At 38.9% G+C, this 23,608-nt stretch overlaps 1 protein-coding gene and 1 non-coding gene across 3 annotated transcripts in view; one reads left to right on the top strand and one right to left on the bottom strand.

The window, feature by feature from the left end:
• Arfip (ADP ribosylation factor interacting protein arfaptin) overlaps positions 1-23,608 on the bottom strand; it is a 155,229-nt gene that overhangs the window by 124,863 nt on the left and 6,758 nt on the right. The gene's annotated exons all lie outside the window — the stretch shown is intronic.
• LOC136867520 (5.8S ribosomal RNA) lies at positions 17,515-17,669 on the top strand. Its single transcript, XR_010859718.2, has one exon. It is a non-coding gene; the product is annotated as a 5.8S ribosomal RNA (ribosomal RNA).

Here is a 23,608-nt window from a genome sequence, read left to right on the forward strand (position 1 = left end):
AAACGATAAGAAGAAACCCAAAGAAAACCAGAAGTAGTCGTAAGAAATAACCAAGAAGAAACAATGAAAAGAGTCACAACAGAGATGCAGAAAATCCATTCAGAAATTAGGATGACCGTCATGCAAATGAAAGATGATGTTATAAATTTAAAGAATGAGGTAACAACAGCAATCAATGTCAACAAATGTTAAGAGGAAGTGATACAAAACATCAAGATGATAAAGGACCAAGTGAATCAAGAAGCAGATAAGCTCAAACAGGGAATGAACTTACTACAGGAGCAGAGCATCAGACAATGGAAAGAATGCCAAGAACAAATATTCAAAATCAACAAGGATGTAGAAATTACCAACCTGTCAATTCAAATGCACATGATCATAACAAGGGATCAAATAAGCGATAATGTTGAACTCTTATCCGATGAAGCAGAAGAATATAGATCGGAGATATTAGACAGAGTAGACCAACTAAACACAGATATCCAAACCATACAAAAAGAACTACAGGGAGTTAAAACTGAAAATGAGTCAACTAAATCATTAGCCTCAACGTTAGGGGAATGACAGAAGATGACCGAAAACTGGACAGTCAATACCCGAAATGGAAACCAAATTATTAACATAATTAAAACTTATGATGGCAGACCAAAGAGATTCACCTGAGGCAGTGGTTTGACTCCCAAAGGATTTATTCGAGAGATGGAGGCATACTTTAAAGAGAATGAAATATCGGAGGAAAGAAAGTTAAGACTCATAGAGAAATATCTGGAGGGAAATACTAATATTTGGTTTCACGCTTTCCGCTTTACATTTGTTGATATTGACGAGTTTAAAAAAGCCTTTCTGAACAAATTATGGGGACCAGATACGCAGCAAGATCTACGTCTAAAATTATACTCTAGAAAATACCCGACAACAGGTCAAACTAGGTATTCAGACTACTACTTATTTCAATTTCACAGGATGAAGGATCTTGATGTATCAATTTTGGAAATTGAATTAATTTGTGCAATAGAACGACAATTTCCGCCTGAAATCCAAAGATTATCGGCAGCTGCAAATGTGCAATCTGCAGTCCAAGCAGAAGCAATGCTTAGACAGTTAGATGCAGCAGTGACACATAATCAATCCAGAGTATCTCGAGGGAATGAGCAAGTAATGCAGATGTTAGAACCGTGGATGTGCAGTTAGGGGTGTGCAGTTGTGAGCTTGCACTGCAAGTGATAAATATCATTATTGATCCGTACTGAAGATACTATATGTAGGATGCTAAATAATTTATTAAGTCACCTATTCAATACATTAGATTTTTTAAACATTTAGGAATTTAATTTTATTTTCATACGAGACATGTTTCGCCCTTCATTGAAGGCATCATCAGTCATAGTACTACCTCAAGGCATAAATCAGGTACCTGATTTGTAATTAAACTGTAAATACTAAGATATAATATTACCGAACTCGATAGTTAAAGCAACTTGTAAAAAATAAAAAATATAATACTGACATATTACAGTAGGAATAGTCAACGAGAAAAACAATGTTCATTGATGATGTACTGTAGATACCACACTGCATTTTACTTGTCAATACTGCAATCATCAACCGACGGCAGAAATAATGCGATGGACATTGGTGCCAGACATTTTGTATCCTTTCTCCCTGAACTGCCCCCATGTAAATATGTACATAAACTTGTAATTTCCCAACTTTTCAATAGAGTAATGTCAATATTACTGTGTAGTTGCCCTGTCAAACTGTGATCGTCAACCAATGGCAGTACTTATTGTTATGAACATTGGTGCCAGACACTTTGTATCCTTTCTCCCCATACTGCTTCCATTAATTTCCTAAGATTTTCTAATTTTATTTTATTTTTATTTTTTTGCTTAACGACGCACCAACACAGATATGTCTTATGGCGACGATGGGTTAGGGAAGGCCTAGGAATTGGAAGGAAGCGGCCGTGGCCTTAATTAAGGGACAGCCCCGGCATTAGCCTGGTGTAGATTTTCTAATAGAGTAGTGTCAATGATTCTTCAGACGACCACTGCTGGACATTGCTCAAATGCCCTGTGGTTTTACGCATTGGCGCTGACTTCTGTATCCGTAAATAAGTTAATATAACCCCCTTTTAACTCCATATACTAATGATCATTGTTTTCTCAATGAACATTGTTTCTCATTGAAATTTTAGTAACATTTACCAACATTTCCGATAATGAAACACCAATACTTCATACGCACCACTGCTGCTGGACACTGTTAAATACCCTGTGGTCTTACCTATTAGTGCAAGTCTCTTTCCGTTAGACTGCCCCATTGTTAATATGTTAAGTTATCCTTTGTAGGACTGATAATTTACACCCAACGACTGATATATTGGTATCTACATCATCAACGAACATTGTTTTTCTCACTGACTACCCTACTGTAATACATCAATATTATATTTTAGTATTTACAATTTAATTACAAATCAGGTACCTGATTTATGCCTTGAGGTAGTACTTTCTTTCTTTTTTTTTTTTTTGCTTTAAGTCGCACCGACACAGATAGGTCTTATGGCGACGATGGGACAGGGAAAGTCCAGGAGTGGGAAGGAAGCGGCCGTGACCTTAATTACGGTACAGCCCCAGCATTTGCCTGGTGTTAAAATAGGAAACCATGGAAAACCATCTTCAGGGCCGCCGACAGTGCGGTTCGAACCTACTATCTCCCGAATACTGGATACTGGCCGCACTTAAGTGACTGCAGCTAACGAGCTCGGTTGAGGTAGTACTATGACTGATGATACCTTCAATGAACGGTGAAAATGTGGAAATAAATATACATTCCTAATGTTTAAAAAATCTAATGTATTAAATAGGTAACTTAATAAACTATTTAGCATCCTACATGTGAGCTTGCATCTGGGAGATAGTGGGTTCTAATCCCACTGTCGGCAGCCCTGAAGATGGTTTTCCGTGGTCTCCCATTTTCACACCAGGCAAATGCTGGGGCTATACCTTAACTAAGGCCACGGCTGCTTCCTTCCAACTCCTAGGCCTTTCCTATCCCATCGTCGCCTAAGACCTATCTGTGTCAGTGCGATGTAAAGCCACTAGCCAAAAAAAAAAAAAAAAAAAAAGAACCTACTACCAGAGAACAATATTTCCGAGGGAACGATAGAAGACAAGAATCCTATGGAAGATGAACGAAAGAAGAAAACTAGAGTATTGGAAAAACCATCCATGGAGAGACCGTAATAACTCAGGAAGAGATCATCCTTATCAGAGTCGTAAACCATATAAACTACCATACAGAAGAAGGAATGACAACTCATGAAACCAAAACTCAGGGCAGGTACGATTCAATAATTTGCCTCATAATGAAGAGAATCAAAATGAAGAAAACAGAAGATATCTGGATGAGCTACAGAAGGAACGACAAGAAGAGCAAATGTTAAAATTCCACCTATTCAATACAAAATATATGTAGATATTAGTTTACACCATGTTATTTATTTATGGTACCGGTTTCGACACGTTAGAGTGTCATCAGCCCAAAATTGCAAAATGAGCGAGTAACATATTATGATACAGTTGACAATGTACATACAATATGATATAAAATATACAGGGTGATTAATTTGAAAATACAGAGCGGAGTGGTGAGGATTAGGCGCGCTGGGAAGCGGAGACAGGAGTGCAGTGCCCGCCATGACAAGCAGGCATTGTCGGCTCAAAGAAGCGGCATGATTACGCCTATAGAAACTAAACAAAACTGAACTCGCCGACTACATAGATGCTCTGGACAAATAAGTAAATGAATAAACAAATAAATCAACTAAGACATTAAACTGAATTTGCCAGTAATAAATAAATAAATAAATCAACTAGGAAATTAAACTGAACACACCAGTATTTACAGACGATGCTGAAAGTGATCTCCTTCAGCTGCAATGCAAGCTTCACATCTTGTAATGAGATTTCGAAACAGAGTTTGTAGTTCATTGACACCGATAGAACGCACAATGTTCCTAATTTCAGTTTTTAATTCTTCTGCAGTTCGAGGATTATTCCTGTAAACTTTTCTTTTAAGATTTCCCCATAGATAAAAATCACATGTGCTTAAATCAGGCGAACGAGTGTGCCATAAGCCTTTACAGATGATCTGATCATCATCGACCATTTCCCGTAACCGTCGCATAGAGCTACGCGCCGTATGGGTCATTGCACTATCCTGCTGGAAATAGCCGTACCTTTTCTCTTCTTCAGTCAGTTCAGCAAAAAATGGTTCCAGAATGTTGTGAATATAACGGTCAGAAGTAATCGTGTCCTGAAAAAATATCGGACCGATAATTCGTCGGGCACTGATAGCGCACCACGTACCCACCTTCACATCATGCTGAGGTCTCGGCTGTAAAATGTGCGGGTTGTCTGTATCCCAGATTCTATTGTTCTGTGAATTGACATATCCACTCAAATGAAACCAGGCTTCGTCACTCATAAAACGAAAGTTCGGATCCATAACACCGTCGTGTACACTATTTATTAGCCAATTGCAAAATCGTATTCTTGCATTGAAATCTGTAGGCAGTATGTTATGGACTGAATGAGTCCGATAAGATCGTAAACGTAACAATTTTGTTGCATTACGTGCTGAAGAAGGTGAAATACCACTTTCCTGAGCTAATCTCCGAAGGGACTTATGTGGACTGACCTGGAGTCTTGCCTGTATATCTTCTAACCTCTCTTATGTGAGAGCTGTTCTCCTTCGCTTCTTTTTCTTATTGCTTACGGAACCAGTACTATGCCACTTGTAAACGAGCTGATGCACGTAACGTTTTGATGGTACTGTCGCACTGGGAAATTGTCTACGGAATTTTCGAAGGCACCTTTTAACTGGTTTCTTCTTCTTGCGCAAATAACACTCGACCAAAAATATTCTTTGCTCTATAGTGTATTTAACCATCGTGATAATAACCTCACAACACACCTTAAAAGTCCAATATTTTCTAACTAACTGAGGGACAGAGTGCTAAACAGCTGCGCATTGCAATGAACACTTCTTATCTCGCCGTGTAGACAGAAGCCATATGGCGCTCGCTCGGGACTTCCCACGGCATGCGAGAAGAAGTCGGAACACTTAAAATATTCTCCCTGTATATAACAATAATTTCACAACTTAAAAATGAGGGATAAGTAAAATATAGTGATTTTTCACAACGCACTGCAAGCGTAATAGTCACTTGTGATTATAAAACTGTTAATGTCACACACTCAGTGTTGAGTTGATAATATGTGAGTTTAAAATCTTGATGTACTCATTAAAATGTTGAAGTAAGATTAAAGTCCATTTCTCTGTTGATGTCGGTAGAGGTATAGATCAAAGTTCAGTTGTCTATGTGATTAACAAGTCTTCTAATGGTTGTTTATAACCGGCACATAATAAATGGTGGATTGAATATGGTTTTAGTTGGGCTAAGGTTGTCTCAGTTCAATGTGGATAGTGAAGCCTAAAACGAGGAACAAAACTAGTTTAGATGAGTAAATTATTTAGATGGGGCAAGACAATTTTATGGCCGTGAGTACAGAAATGTGGGACTCACCTTGTTCAGCGTGCTTTGTTGTTTCTTGTATCTCAGTTCAATATGGAACAAAATGAAGTTGTTAACCCTTAAGAACAGCAAAGGTAGAAACAAGCTATCAGGAATCAGGATACCGAAACCGACTGCCATGGTGCCGAAAGTAGAGAACTACAGCAGAGCTGAGTAAATAAAAGTAACCTAGATCTGAAAACTGACCATATGGTCACATAATAGAAGAACAGGGTGTGAAAAAAAAAAAAAACTTCGAGGGACACGTAAATAATGTAGATAGCACAAATGAAAATAACAATGTGAAAGGTTGGTTTATTGACCAAATAGAATATCGAGAAATAATCCCAGACAAATTAATTGAAGAACCAATTAAGGAAGAACATGGACTGAAACTTGGATTGCCAATTATCACAGCTAGAATTCAAGGAATGAATGTATTTTGTTTGATCGATACAGGTTCCAGTATCAGTGTCATATATAATACCCTAATCCAGGAGCTCAAGAAGGGATGCAAAATCCCGATTCTCCCCATACCACGAACAAATATTAGGGGAAAAATACCCAATATATCCATTGAATGCACAACACAGACGTATTTGAAATTAATTATTGGAGATATTACGATCGAACACTCATTCATTGTTATGAACTGGCTGAAATACAATGCGATTCTTGGAGCAGACTTCATTAGAGTTAACGGCATCATAAAAGACCTTGAAAATGAAGAAATTAGATTCACAAGAGAAGTAGGAATTGCATCTGTTAAAGCCAACATGGATATGGGAACGAACCGTGATGAATTGGACATGTCGAGAGATGAACGAGAAGAAATAGAAGATAGGAAGATACATGAAGGTCATCATGTAAACAATGTTAGCCATATGAATGAATTAGATGGAAATTATGCCAGTTATGAAGTTGATATTCACCACATAGATTAATTGCTGAGGATGAAGACATTTTAAACAAATTAAAGAGATTATCCGAATTTCAAAGGCTAGATCCAGAGATGAGTGAAATCATACGCACCATCACGGAAGAGGAACCACGGAGCTCACAGAATGAAGAGACCGGTACGGAATACCAATATGTTAACCAAATTCTGATGAAATTTGATGACAAGGAACACAAGAAAATCCGCATTGTTATCCCCAAGGCACTAGAAGAGGAATTAATCTGGCATGTCCACAGAATAACTGGACATTCAAGCACAAAAAGGTCATAGTAACTCTAAAGGAAACTTTTACATGGGTTAAAATACGTAAGCACGTGATGAACCTAATTCGTACTTGTGATCTCTGTCAAAAGGCAAAATATAACTCAACTCTACTGAAACATCCTCCAATACCAGTAATACCTAAAGAACCCAAGGAGATCTACTCTATCGACGTTTTCAGACCATTGCCAACTGCTCAAAAAGGTCACAAATTTATTGTAGTCATTCTGGGCATATTTTCAAAATTCGTATCTTTACAACCTATTCAGAAAGCGAAAGCCCGATCCATCATTTGGAGAGTAAACAAAAATGTTATACCAAAGATATACCAAAGATGGGAAAGCCAAAATGCATACTAACGGACCACGGGAGTCAATTCACTTCTGAAGAATTCCACAAGGCTACGAGAAGATTGGGAATTAACAACACATTCTCTTCTATCCGATATCCCGAAAGAAACAGAGTTGAATGTACGATGAAAGAAATATCCAAATTTTGTAGAATATTTTGTTTCTCATGTCAATGGAAATGGTTGAAAGTCATTCCCACCATCGAAGAAAGTCTCAACAATGTAGTCCATGAATCTACAGGAGAAATACAGAGTATCCTTCATTTCAACCAAAAAAGTATTCGACCCTGGAACGGAATTGTTCAAGAGATAGATGATCCACCTTGTTCATATGAAGAAAAGATACTGAAAGCAAAGAACATGGAGAAATATGCCAGTTATCGACTGAAAAGATTCTCACGTCAGAAATTCCATGACCCTCTACAAGTGAATGACCTAGTTCTGATCAGAAAGAAGGCAATATCAAAACCTGAAATTAAATTATTTTCCAAATTTGCTCGGATGTATATTGGTTCACAACAAATTATAGAAGTGCTGGGAAATAATGCCTATAAAATCTAGTCTAGATGGAACCCAGATATCAACTCATAATGCCGCTAATTTAAAGTTGTACCATACAAAGACGGATTATAATGAAAAGGTCATTGTTGTGGAATATGAGAAGGAACACAGCGAGATTGAATGGAATTCCGATATTGAGGTATGCGCTGATTGTTGTCAACAATACGAGCATGTAAAGGAGGAGATGCTGTCAATCAGAACTCTACTACTAGAAGAAAACAATAACCTGCAGAGACAATACTGCCAGCTGCTCGCTGAGAACCAGACCGCATTGTTATGAGCTAACTCAGAATGAATAAAGAAAAATGCCCCATTATCTTTATAGAGATATAATTATTTTTTTAAATGTGTCATACCTCAGCAGTTTTTTTTTTTTTTTTTTTTTTTTTTTTGTAAGCAGGTGGAATTAACGTGACATATTCCTCATATGGGTTTGGAATAAATAATCATTGATTCATGGAGAATGTCATTCATAGCAATAATATCTTTGGAATACGATGCAATGACAACTTGTCAACATGACAATTTCATTTAAATGAAGTATGTGATAATGATAACAGAATTTATTAGTGTGGAATAATACATTATAATTCACACCATAATCTATATCAGGGCCTCTCAAACGCCCAAAATCTCACGCGTGCAGATAGAGGCGCAAGAGCTCCGTGCACTGTGCATCGCTGCCGCTCGGCATGGCTCGGATCAACGCTTCGTCTCTCGGCTAAGCTCGGCTCAACTCGCCTATACTCGGCTCAAGTCAGCTCGGATTTGGAGCGCTACGGCGCAAGTGGGGCAGAGGGAAACAGGCGGAGCGAGCGAGACAGGCGTGAGGAAAGAGAGAGTAAGCGCTATTGCTCCAAATCGAGGAGTCTGCACTCTGGTCAACCAAGCCAAGTCGTCTTTTGCACTGTGCACAGTGCATGCACCACGCGCATGCACCCTGAGAGCCACTGATCTATATATATAAAATAAGAGTATTTTCTGTACATTGCCCAGAATTTGAAAAGAATGGTATTTCTGTATCGGTCATGTCCATAGTAACAAGGAAATTCACTTTTTACTTTACCGTAATTTCTGTCTGTATGTATGTACATGCATCACGAGAAAACGGCTGAAGAGAATTTAATGAAAATCGGTATGTGAAGTCGGAAGATGAGTCACTACAATCTAATCTATAAATCATTTTATTCACGCAGAGTGAAATTATAATTTAGGGGAAAGCCTAGAATTTAATTTTCAAATATTTATATTATTAGTGGTCGTATCGATAAATACTACACAACGAAAGTTATATAGAATTAAATTTCCGATCATTTATGTCATACATTGTTACCGCACCAGCTTTTGATAACACAGATATGCATGAATTTGTATTTTTATTGCCAAATCCATATCAACGCTGAACCACGAGAAAATGGGTTAACAGAATTTAAAAATCGGTATATAGAGTCGGGGAATAAGAAACCACAATCTAAGTTATAAACAATTTACTTCACCCTGGATGAAATTGTAGTTCAGGGAAAGGCACCTAAAATGTAATTTTTAAAAACCCATGTTACTGGTCCTAGAAAAAAGTACTACATAACAATGTAGAGAAAACAATTTCCGACCATTTATGTTTTATTCAGTTTTACTGTACTGACTATATGAGCGGTATTTCAGAGTCAGAAGAAAACTAAATGTGATGGCCTACAATACTGAAAGTGCATAACATTGATAAACAATAACATTATATTGACCATTGTTTCTTGTGATGTTCTTTGTCTCTTATGCTGCCGCTCAACTCACATAGATGGGATTATTACTGTGTACCGACTAGGCCTATAACAGCCTGACTGAATATTGGTGGGAAATAGCTGGGGAGTTAGAAAACTTTCTTCTCTAGCATGCCAATCCTCTGGTTCATACATTTTCTGATACTACCGGTACGTAACAGACTGGTTCATCATAGTATTCCAGCTATTCGATCCCTACTCTATAGCGCTGTTTTGAATGAGCAGTGTGCACACTCAAGGCAGAGGCTCACTTAGTAGTAGTATTATGACGTGGTCTAGAATTGCAATCTAGGCCTATTCCAAATTATAGCACCACAATTCACTAAATAACTCAAAATTCAACCCCGAAAAGAGCCGTTACTTAAGAAAAGCTTCTTCCTCTTCACTTTTATTAAATTCTACATTCATTTTATTCCAAATTATGAGTGAAGAGGGGGTTTTTCCTCTGGCTTGGAGGAAAAGTTTGCCTCCAAGTCAGATAGATTTGTCTGCCGCCTGTGTAGTGAACTGAGATTTTCCAACTCATCGGGTACTCCTAGGAAACAGATTAGTAAAAGGGCATAGTTTTTGCCCTGGGAGTCTCCACTATTCGACACCCCCACCCATCCAAAATAAGACTAAGTGTGTTCACGGATCACAGCTGTCTGCGGCTTGGTTATTCTAGCTCTGGAATTTTGGACTGTTATATTGGCAGCGTAGTACTGTCCATTAAAAGTGAGAGAAGGTGAGGTTTTTCATTTGATCGAGTATTTCATATAACATTGCTTTTAATTGCACCATTCCTACTGACGTCACTGTAATGACCTATGTTCATTTCAGTAGGGAAAACTACTAAGACGGTCTTTCTGAGGATGTAAAAAGGCAGGTGGAGAGTGAGTGTCTGCCATTATAATGAAAACTCCCCAACCTGATTGTGACTGATGGTAGACAAGGGGGCCTACCATTACAACGAAAATTTCCTAACCCAGTCTTCATATGAGAATAGACGTTTGGTGACTTCCGCGTCGCTTTTCTAGAGTAACGTTAAGTGCTATGCAATTTAATACAATCTTGCTCACATCGTGTACACTACCTAACCTAGAATTCTGTATACAATGTAGAATTCCATAGCAAAGCACAGGTACATCAGTTAGTTTAATATAATCTTGACATAATACGTCATTCTGGAGAATAATGACCCGAGAAAACTGGGTCAGAAAGCCAAATGAGCTCATATTAAAATATATCATGGGAAAACAATGTCTATTAAGTGCAATCAAGAAGAGGAAAATTTCATAGGTCACACACACAGACATAACACACTTCTCCAGTTAATTATTGAAGCTGGAGAACAGAACGCAGATATGATCAAGCAAATCCTATATTAATCCTTTACAGTTCCTAACGTTCCAGAGTGCTTTACGACCTGCCTGCTGTGTTGAATATTCGAAAGCACTCATTACACACATGTTTAATGATTATTAGAAGTGTGTTGACAAATATTAAAAGGTCTTTTGAAACCTCTATACATTCCCCTAACTCAGCAAGGCCTCGGCATCTTATCAAGTCTTTCCCATGTGCATTTCACAAGCAAACCTAGTTTATAAACATAGTCTTCCAGTTAGAGATTATTGCTGTTTGAATTCACGCCATGTCATCTTCTTCTTCTTATCGCGAAGTAGTGTTGAAAGGTTTGAAATAATGCAAAATTGGAGATGTGTTAGAAATTAGTAGATAACTTTCCAGTAGTGGTTCAGAATTGTATTCTGATGAATGTAGTAGTGATAATGATTCCAAGAATCATGGAAATCTTGAACAAGTATTGTGTGAAAACTGAGGGACATGGCTGCAGAGAAATGTTACTAGTGATATATGGAGTCGCGATAATCATTCTGATGAACTGGAAATATGGAAAACAATGCTGATCCAAATCATGATTTACCTTCTGGGAGTTCAAAAAAATATTTATTTTTTGAACTATTTGTGGGATGGGAATTTTATGAGCTTGTAGTAATTTTCTTGATATTAACCACTTCCTTCTCTATTAATATTGATGAGTCGTGACACTACAAACACCAACCCTTTTTTTAATTTCAGTGTCTCACTCTCATTGCCATTTAATAATGCATAATTATAAACTGTGAACCAGCCTAAAAATTGACTTTCAATTTTCAAGAAAAGAATATTTCATTAAATTCAACAATTTTTCTTTTTTTTAATTTCCCCTGAAGAGTAGAAAACTGTCCTCATTTGGCCGATTAACAACAACAGTGATAACTACTCATGGAATCGCTCTGCTTGACATTTGATATAAGATACTGCTTCACTAGCTCCTTGACAGAATACAACCTATCCCAGATAAAGAGATCAGCATGCATCAAAGAATTTTTTCAAGCTGGTCAATCCACTTTGGATCACATTTTCATCCAAGGCAGCTGACAAAGAATATTAGGAAATACGGTGAAGACCTGCACATGCTTTTTGTAGGTTTCAAGATCTATGATTATAGATGGTTATGAATTTCATGTTTTTGGTCCGTATTGAACTGAGAATAATATATAAGTAATAATAATAACAACGTAATTTGTAATTTTGTGAATATATTGTAGTATTGAAAAGGTGGAAACGTTTACGTTGTTATTATTATTACTTATATATTATTCTCAGTTCAATACGGACCAAAAACATGAAATTCATAACCATCAACGACGTTATATTAGCCGACAAAGGATTCCCAGGTATCAAAACACAGTCACCTCATTCTTTACTTGTTATGCCGCCTTTTCTTACATACTATGATTATAGAGAGCCTGTTCAAATATCTCAGCGACCTTGGAGTGGCCAGGAAGCTTATCAACCTGGTGAGAGTCTGTTTGAGCAGGCCATGCAGCAAGGTGAAGTTTGGGAACCATATGACTAAGAGTTTTGATGTTGTCGTGGGACTGAGACAAGGCGATGGAATGGATTATTCCCCATTTTATTCAATCCCACACTTGAAAAGATTATGCACGTAATGTTCTGTGTCAACTTCCACGTGAATAGTAGGGCAGAGAACATCACGCAACTTGCCTAAGCTGATGAAGTAGCCCTACTGTCTAAATCCACAGAGAAGCTGATACGCATAAGCGGGTCGCTGAAGACATGGCAAGTAAGTTTGGCCTGCTTGTCACTGAGGCAGGGACGCGCAGGCGTGAGAATGAGGTTACAGCCACTTCGAGTTGGGAACAGATCATGAATGTCAGTTAGTCATTCACTCTAGAACCAGCAGAAAATTATGACCTGCCAGGATGAGTAGGTCTAGCTCAGACAGTAGAGTGATTTAATCAGTTTTTTTAAGAATAAAAATCTATTATTCAAATCAGTTGGCTTACTTATTCTCATCTTATTAACTGCTGTCCACTGTTAAAAATTAACATAAAAATCAACCACTTAAAATCGGTTTCCTTGATTGCTTGTAGTCTACTGTGTGGCGCTTTGGTGGCTATCCCGCATTCTGGAATCCAAGGAAATTATATTTCACAATACCTGAAGTAGCGGAAAGAAGAGATCCTTACTTCATGGTTGATAGGCCCATCCCAAGAAGTTTTCTTACTTACCAGTATTTAGAGGAATCAAAAGTGAGACAGCATACAACATTGGCCATTGAGTAATTTTCAAATGTTTCCTATTCCCCATATTCTTAAATATTCTGTGTGATAATAAGAATGAACTAACGTGAATGTAAACTGAGGTTATGTGCAAGTAGTGGTAGTGGTTAAGACAGAAACAATGACACTAGTTTGAAAGAAGTAATTATTTATTATTTGTCTTATGGCGACAATGGAATAGGAAAGGGCTAGGAGTGGGAAGGAAGCCGCCATGGCCTTAATTAAGGAACAGCTCCAGCATTTGCCTGGTGTGGAAATGTGAAACTACGGAAAATCACCTTCAGGGCTGCCAACAGTGGGGTTCGAAACCACTATCTCCTGAATGCAAACTCACAACTGCGCACCCACAACCACATGGACACTTGCTCGGTAGGCCTAATTATAGCATACCTTCATCCAACTCTGGTCAAAATATTATGCTTGGTAATAAGACTGGACGAACAGTGAATGAAAACTGAGGTTGTGCAGTATAAGCATTGATCACAGTACAGGATATGAAGTGATGACAATAGTTGTAGGCATAATTATTTACATGTTATCGTCTAACTCGCACAGAAATGTTTCTATGATAATAAGATTGAACAAACTGTGAATGAAAGTTGAGGTTGTGTAGTTAAATCCCCCAAGTGGGGAGTGTAGTAAATATCAGTTTTGCTTGGTTGATGACTACGAGACATCATCTTTTTCCTCAGCGTTTGGCCCTCCTGCTGGTGGTGTCCCTACATTTAGTTCTGTCCTGGGCCACGTCAGGGTGGAGACTGACGCTCTTCAGATCTTTGTGAAGAGTATCGGCCCATCGCTGTTTTGGTCGTCCTTTTGGTCTCCTACCGGCGACTTCTAACATGTATCCGTCGTCGCGATAGTGTCGGCATCTGCCCTTAATACATGTCCATGTCCAAACCATCGTAGACACTATCGTGCATTTTTTCTTGAATCGGTGCAACGCCAAATCTCTCCTTGATGGATTCATTGGAGATGTGATCCAGTTTAGAGACGCCAGCTGTCCATTTCAGCATCTTAATCTCCATGATTACGAGACATAAACTTACAATTTAAAGTAAAAGAATACAAAACGTTTCACTTAGGCTACAACAGTTAACTATGTTCTGAACACCAAAACAAAGACTGACTACCAACTTAAATAATAATGCTAAACTAGCTGACGTACCCGCGCTTCACTACGGGATTCTCAGAAAGACTGTCTTTGTGGTTTTCCTAACTGAAGTCAATGTAAGTCAGTAGGAATGTAGCGATTAAAAGCAATGTTATCATACAGAATACTCGATCAAATGAAAAACTGCACATTTTCTCACTTTTAACGAACAGTACTACAGTGCCGACCTAACAGTCCAAAGTACCAGAGCTGGAGTGACCAGGCCGCAGACAGCCGTGAGCACTCCTCTGCCATTATTCCATTAAATATGCACACTGCTCATTCCAATCAGTGCCTCGGAGTAGGGACTGAATAGCTCGAATGCTATGATGAACCAGTGTGTTACGTACCAGTAGTATCAGAAAATTTATGAACCAGAGGATGGCATGCTAAAGAAGAAAATTATGTAACTCCCCAGCTACTTCCCGCCAATATTCAGGCAGGCTGTTACACTCAGTATGGCCGGGTGAGTTGGCCATGTGGTTAGGGGCGCGCAGCTGCGAGCTTGCATCCGGGAGATAGTGGATTCAAACCCCACTGTTGGCAGCCCTGAAGATGGTATTCCGTGGTTTCCCAGTTTCATACCAGACAAATGCTAGGGTTGTACCTTAATTAAGGCCAAGGCCGCTTCCTTCACACTAACAGCCCTTTCCTATTGCATCGTCGCCATAAGACCTGTCTGTTTCGGTGAGACGTAAAGAAATTTAAAAAAAAAAATGGTGTGCAGTAGTAATCCTATCTATCAGAGATGATTGGCAACAGAAGACACAAAGGACATTACAACAAACAATGGTCAACGTAATGTTATTGTTGATCAATTTTATGATCTTTCTGTATCGTACCATTAACGTTTAGTTTTCTTTCGACTCTGCAATATTAGGGCGTCTTATAAAATTATTTATAACGTTGACTATAATTCCTTATTCTCCGACTTTACATACCGATTTTCATTAAATTCTGTTTATCCACTTTCTCGTGACTCAGCGCTGATATGGACTTAGTAACAAAATCGAAATTCATGAATATCTCGGTGATCATAGCCGGTACGGTAACAATGTATAAGACAAATGATCAGATGTAATACTATATAACTTTAGTTATGTAGTATTTATCGATACGACCACTAAGGAACATAAAAATTTGAGAGTTAAATTGTGGGCCTTCCCCTAAACTACAATTTCACTCCCCGACTTTGCATACCGATTTTCATTAAGAAACCAAACCAAACCAAACAAACCCCATGGCACTACAGCCCTTGAAGGGCCGTGGCCTACCAAGCGACCGCTGCTCAGCCCGAAGGCCTGCAGATTATGAGGTGTCACGTGGTCAGCATGACGAATCCTCTGTGCCGTTATTCTTGGCTTTCTAGACCGGGGCCCCTATCTCACCGTCAGATAGCTCCTCAATTCTAATCACATAGGCTGAGTGGACCTCGAATCAGCCCTCAGGTCCAAGTAAAAATCCCTGACCCGGCCGAGAATCAAACCCGAGGCTTCCGGGTAAGAGGCAGGCACACTACCCCTACACCACGGGGCCGGCTTTTCATTAAGATAGGACGACTAATACTTGAGACTTAACTTTTAGGCCTTCCCCTAAACTACCATTTTTTTCAGTGTGAATACAGTAATTTATAGCCCCGATTGTAATGACTTATTCTCCGACTTTGCTTACTGATTTTCATTAAGATACAACCACTAATATCATAAATATTTGATAATTAAATGTTAGACCTTCCCCTAAACTACCATTTCACTCAGCATGAATAAAATTATTTATGGCCTAGATTGTAGTGACTTATTCCCTGACTTAACATAGAGATTTTCATTAAATTCTCTTACGCCGTTTTCTCGTGACGTGTGAACATACATACAGACAAACAGACTGCATTTTTTAATTTTCCGTAATGTCTATAACTATGGACATGACCGATACAGAAATACCATTCTTTTTAAATTCTGAGCAATGTATAGACAAAACTCTTATTTTATACATATAGATTCATATAAACTTATATTAACAAGAAAGGAAGTCATAATAATAAGTGAATTCACTAACACAGCAAGAACACCATCACATGTAAAGAAACAGAGAGCTTTCCTCCACGTGGATCAGATTTAGCTAAATTAATGTAGCCATGGTCGTTCCCGCAGTTGACTTTAATATACAAGTATTGATTATGAATTGAAACTTAACTGCTTTTTGAAGTGAAAAGTGACACTAAACGATGTTAGATGACGTACATGTAACGTTTTATGAGGAAATAATATTAATTTACACACATGAAATATTTGTACTACTTTAAGAAAAGGTAGGCTGTTCCGACTCATTTCCCAAGTTTTTTGTTTATGTTGACTCCCAATTCATTTGAGATAGAGTTACTGTAAATAGTAATTTTCTAATAGAAGAGTCGCTATACTGAGTGTTGTATTGTACTTGTAAAAGTGTCACAAGAAATTTGCTTTTTAACTTAAATTGAGTAATCCAGACCGAAAACCAGATCTAGTATGGAGAGGATTTAAAAAACTTCCCACTTCACGTGGAAAGGGCATGAAAGCTATAATAAATGCAAATCATGCGACATAGAAATGCAGAGATTAGTTGCTAGAATGAAGCTACATATTCAGAAATATAACAGCACAATAGATAATCAATTTAAAAATAATGATACTGCAATATCTGGCAATGAAGATAAAAATTCAGAACATGAACTGATGTGCGGCCAGTTGAAGACCAATATGTCCTTACAAGTCAAATCCTCGATCCAGCAGTTTCACCTTCAGCATCAAAACAAAAGAGATCATCAGTTACGAATCAGGCTATCCACCCTCTCTAATAATTAAGCAAAGTCAGATGAGTCACTTTCTTCCAATCCATTAATCATTCAGAATTCAGATGACTCATAAGTATGTTGGGACCTGGCTATGCATCATATGCTGCAGTCGCTGGACACCTTATTGAAAACATTTATCGAGGTGAGAAAGAGAAGTGTTTCAAGGATTTATTTAAGAATACAGGGTTTTTTTTCCCTTTGCTATTTGCTTTACGTCGCAACGACACAGATAGGTCTTATAGCGACGATGAGACAGGGAAAGCCTAGGAATAGGAAGGAACGCAATGCCCATGCTCGAAACACTTCTTAGCTCTGCGACGAGAAACCCATGAAAATGACAGTTTCTCCTCCACTCACCGTGGAGAGAACAATCGAAAAATGGAAAAAAGAAAGAAAAAAAAAGAAAGAAAAAAAGAAAAAAAACCTGAACAGTGGATCACTCGGCTCATGCATCGATGAAGAACGCAGCAAATTGTGCGTCAACATGTGAACTGCAGGATACATGAACACTGACATTTCGAACGCACATTGCGGTCCATGGATTCCGTTCCCGGACCACGCCTGGCTGAGGGTAGGTTGCTAAAACTGAACGCGACATTGAGCTCGAAGGGTGGGAGCGTTGCGGTTCGTGCGACCGACCCCTTAATTAAGGTACAGCCCCAGCATTTGCCTGGTGTGAAAATGGGAAACCACGGAAAAGCATCTTCAGGGCTGCTGACAGTGGGATTCGAACCCACTATCTCCCGGATGCATGATCACAGCTGCGCGCCCCTAACCACATGGCCAACTCGCCCGTTAGAATACAGTTTGTATGAGCTTAGATGGATGGTCAAATGTGCATAATGAGCCCTTCCTGTGTGTTACAGTGAACACTGAAAACTGGAACGTTCATCTATTCAACACAGTTGATACGTCTGGGCATCCCCACACACATGACTACTTAATTGAACTTGCAATAAATTCAATAAAAAGTTGTGAGAGTGAATTACAGCAAAATGTGAGAACCTTTGTTACAGACAATTTAAGCGATATGGCAAAATTGATCAGTGCTCTGAAATAATTATAAGATACTGAGGTGATTACATACGGCTGCTCCGGTCATATTTTGAATCTTCTCTCCCTGAATCTTACCAAGGACACTTCAAACATAAAGGAACATGTAGTAGAAATTGTGAAATACTTCTGCCATAATCATTTTTGCCAATGCAAAATTTACGAGTAAAGGAGGACAATCACTAATGCTGTTTCAGGAAGTTCTATGAAATCTGCTGTCTGACTGCCTTCAATCTTACATTAGAAACCGGGCACTACTTCACAAGTGAAGAAAATACAGATAAGATTCAAGATTCTATTAAGAGAAAGATTCGTGACTTTCAAATAAAGTGAAATGCTGAAGACATTTTAAATGTGTTAAAACAAATAGCACTGGCTCCTGATGTAATCCAGAGAAGTGACTGTACCACTGGACAAGCAGTGAAAGTGTGAAGAAAACTGAAGGATGACTCAGAGGAATTACGAGTGTTAAAGAAATCTGGAATTTATGACATAAAAACTAACATGATTGAAAAAATGTTATTATCAAGCATTGGCTGCACCACGTTTTCTGGCTTTCATTGTTCATTTAGTATCAAACAACTTGGAATATGTTTTACATCCATCTGAGCATGATAATGCATTTCAATTTTCCCATGAAAAATAAGCAGGAACTTCATTTCTATCAATACTTGTGAAACATCAAGCAAAATCTCAGCCCTTCATTCTAACGATGTTCACTGATGTAGAAGTACACGGTGTGTCTGTTTTGCAGTGATGAAAATCTCAACAAAATAGCACGTTCGTAAAAGATAAAGTTATGCAACTCTTAACAGGTAGCACTGGGCGAATTGGTCGTACGCTTAGGGGCACAAGGCTGTGAGCTTGCATCCAGGGTGGGTTTGAATCCCACCGTCGGCAGCCCTGAAGAAGGTTTCCTGTGGTTTCCCATTTTCACACCAGGCAAATGCTGGGGCTGTACCCTAATTAAGGCCACGGCCGCTTTCTTTCAACTCCTAGGCCATTCCCATCCCATCGTCGCCATAAGACCTAGCCTATCTGTGTCTGTGCGACGTAAACCTAGTTGTAAAAAAAAAAAATTGTATTTCTGTACCAGTCGTGTCCACTGTAACAAGGAAATGCACTTATTAAATCTTCCATAACTTCTGTCCGTATGTATGTACGTACACGAATCACGAAAAAACGGCTGAAGAGAATTTAATGAAAATCGGTATGTAAAGCTGGGGAATAAGTCGCTACAATCTAGGCCATAAATTTTATTTATGCTGAATGAAATGGTAGTTTAGGGGAAGACCTAAAATTTAATTCTCAAATATTTATGTTATTAGTGGTCCTATTGATAAATACTACATAAATAAAGTTATATAGTATTAAATTTCTGACCATTTATGTCTTATATATTTTTACCGTACCGGCTGGTGTGAAAATGGGAAACCACGGAAAACCATCTTCAGGGCTGCCGACAGTGGGGCTCAAACCCACTATCTCCCTGATACAAGCTCACAGCTGTGCACCCCTAACTGCACGACCAACTCACCCAATACAATTATTTTTAAATTCTGAGCAATGGAGAGACAAAACTCTTATTTTATTTATATATATTAGCAAAAATATAAAACTGAAGAAATCTAATTTAAATCGAATAAATCATGAATTTTGGGTTTTTAAAATAAAAATTATGATTTCTTCAGCCTGCTTTTGAACCAAACTTGCAGGTTCAATCCTCGCTCAGTATGGTGGTATTTGAAGGTGCTCAGATACGTCAGCCTCATGTTGCTAGATTTACTGGCACGTTAAAGAACTCCTGCAGGACAAAATTTGGCAACTCCGAAAACTGTAAAAGAGTTCGTGGAGCAAAAAATCATTAACATTATTATTAAATAAATCGTGACCTAAGCTGGTAGGGCACCCCGACTATTCTGTGGCAGTTATGGCAAGTACGTTCTTGATGGTCGTCTTCCAATTCAATTTACTCTGGACTGCTTTCTTCAGTCTTCCATCGTTGAACTCAAGACGTTTGTCCCTCTGTGGGTGGGGGCGGTAGAATAACATCCACAGTACTAAAAGGGTCCCCATGGACTCTCAACTTGGGAGCGTGGGTTGGCGACAACAGGGCCCTTAGGTGAGTCGTGGCATTGCTTTTACTTACTTGTGCCAGACTTCTCACTTTCATCTAACCTATCCGACCACCCTTGGTCAACTCTTGTTCTTTTCTGACCCCGACGGTATTAGGTATCGAGGTCTAAGGAGTCTTTCATTTTCACACCCTTCGTGGTCCTTGTCTTTCTTTGGCCGATACCTTCATTTTTTGAAGGGTTGGACCCCATCCATTTTTTTCCTCTGATTAGTGTTAGTAGAGGACAGTTGCCAAGGTACTTCCTCCTAAAACAATAATCAACACCACCACCTGAGACACTTGGCCTCTCTTTCTACTTGGCTGAGATCATATAAGATTTTTTGCGAGTAAATTTTTTTTTTTTTTTTACAATTCGGTTTACATCGCACCAACATAGATAGGTCTTATGGAAACAGTGGGATAGGAAAGGCCTAAGAGAGGGCAGAAAGCGGTCATGGCCTTAATTAAGGTACAGTCCCAGCATTTGCCTGGTGTGAAAATGGGAAACCACAGAAAACCATCTTCAGGGCTACCAATGATGGGGTTTGAACCCACTATCTCCCGGAGGCAAGCTCACAGCTGCGCACCCCTAACTGCACAGCCAACTCGCCCAGTAGTTCAAATTATCAGGGATCCATGTTTATGGAAGGTGTGTCAAATGAGAGAGAGAGAGAGAGAGAGAGAGAGGGGGGGGGGGGGAGGGAGATAAAAATGTGAAAATCCAAGCAAGAAACCAGTGTTATTATAGCCTCAGCCAACTCAAGTCAAGAAGCCTATTGAGACAGTTCCAGTTCCACCTACATAGAATGCCGGTTCAGCGGGCCGTACTGTACAGATATGAGACTTGCAGCATGCGAAAGCAAGATGTCTATAAACTCGTTATCTCTGAGAGAAAAGTTTTGCAGATGATCTATGCCTGGGGCAGGATGCAGCAACGTGGGAGTGGCACATCCGATATAATTGTGAGCAAGACTCTCTTCAACGATAAGAAATCGTGGGCCTGATGTGAATAAGACCAATCAAGTGGGTTGGACGTCACGCGGATGAGTCACCGCTGATGGCTCGTTATACAAGAAACAAGGAAGGAAACTTCTTAGTAGGCAGCAGAAAATTGACTTTGTGAGGACATACCCGAATCAGCATTTAGTGGACTGGCTGGAAAAGGTGCAAGAAACCAAGACAAATGGATGAAAAATCTTGTCTGGTAAATGGTCATCTGGGTCTGATCCTGTGAAGGTAACAGTAAAGGTAATATTCATGTTAAGACTTAGCTTTACATTCAAAACTTCTGTTTGAAATTCCACCAGTTAAACACATCTGTAATTCAGTACATTTAAGCAACCACGTGAGTTCACATAACAAAATTCCAACCAACATTACATTACATTCAACCGATTTAAGCCTCCAATAATATAAAACCATAGGAAGTAATTCTATATATGTAATACATAGTACATAAATCATCATCATCATCATCCTTCCATGTATTAGTCCTATAGAAGAACTGTTACGATCTATACAAAAGATCTGATTTTCATGCCATCTCTTCCTGGGGCGTCCCAGAGATCTCTTCCCACCGGGGCAGTAGTTTATGACTGCTTTGGGGATCCTGCTTCTGTCCATCCTGTTTAGGTGTTCTAGCCAGTGTTGCCAACTTAACGGATTTTCCGCTAAATTTGGCAGAATTAGAAGACTGACGGCGGAGAAATATACCATTTAGCGGACAGCGGATTTTTTGGCGGAATTCTAGATTTATTATAGCGGAATTTAGCGTTTTATCCATTTTACTTTTCTAAAAAAATTGTACTCCAGTCTGTCTCTGAGCTATTCCATATTTCTTGTCAGGAGCTAGCAGTCACATGAGGAAAACACGTTATGTGGATTTGATGTTATGAGATCATGGTATCATAAATTTGTAATGCGTGTGGAAAGGTTACTTATCTGCTAGTTGATGAATGACGACAGATAATGTAACTGTGAGAGAGTAGCATTTATATTTATGCTATGAAGGAAGACCGTTTAATGAACTGGCCTGTTCTGTGTGTGGCCCTTGAGGTAGGGGATTCACCTAGTTTGCACCCGGCACTAAAACGCCTACAAGTTTTAGCTCACCAACTCGCAGGCAGGGGGTTAATCACAGTGAAACTCACAGATCAGGTGAGTGCAGACATTTACTTTTATTATTATTATTATTGCTTATTATTTGAGATTGGGTTTCTTGGCGGAATTTTAGCGGATTTTTAGTAGTATTTAACGGATCTTGAAAATATACGTTGGCAACACTGGTTCTAGCCAATTTCTCTGGTATTCATAGATGTATTCCAATATAGGTCTGCTTTTAAGATCATGCAGCACATCTCTATTTCTTTTGTGTTCCCACTTAGTGACTCCTGCTGTTCGCTGCATGTATTTCATTTCAGCTGTAGTTATTCTTCTCTCATCTCATTTCCTCAGGGTCCACACTTCACTTCCATAGCAAAGTACAGGTCTTGCCAAGGTTTTGTAGATTCTTGTACGGATGTGTTTTTGAACTAATGATGGTCTAAAAACTTTATTGATGATTCCCAGACATCTGCTGAATTTGGAGATTCTCGGGTATGTCCAGTTCTTCAAAGAAAAACAGTTTGTAGCCGAGGTATTTAAAATCATTTACTCTTTCCAAAATGTTGTTATTTAAGCAGATCTCGCTTTTCACTGGTTCCTTGCCACAGAAAGCCATTATCTTAGTTTTTTCAGGGGATATTTCCATTGAGTACTTTTCTGAGACTAGGTTTAGGTTATACATAGAACGCTGTAAATCATCTGCACTAAGTCACCTGCAAATAATATTGTGTCCAGCTGTAGACTTCAGTTAATGCGGATGGAAACATGCCTTGTTTCTCTAAATTCTTGTATGAGAGCATTCATATAGATTATGAACAGGAGAGGGGAAAGACCGCACCCCTGTCTTACACTTGTGTATACTGTTTTCCACTCTGATAATTTAATAATAATAATGCTATTTGTTTTACGTCCCACTAACTACTCTTTTATGGTTTTCGGAGACACCGAGGTGCCGGAATTTTGTCCCGCAGGAGTTCTTTTACATGCCAGTAAATCTACCGACACGAGGCTGACGTATTTGAGCACCTTCAAATACCACCGGACTGAGCCAGGATCGAACCTGCCAAGCTGGGGTCACAAAGCCAGCGCCTTAACCGTCTGAGCCACTCAGCCCGGCAAAACTCTGATAATTTATCGCTGACCTTTACGGAAATCAGGTTATGTTTGTAAAGGTTACTTATGTTCTGTACCATCTGTTGTGGGGTGTGATCAGATATCAAGTAAGGTATTGAGGTTTACTTT

This window comes from Anabrus simplex, chromosome 3 (assembly GCF_040414725.1).
Source record: "Anabrus simplex isolate iqAnaSimp1 chromosome 3, ASM4041472v1, whole genome shotgun sequence".
NCBI lineage: Eukaryota > Metazoa > Arthropoda > Insecta > Orthoptera > Tettigoniidae > Anabrus > Anabrus simplex.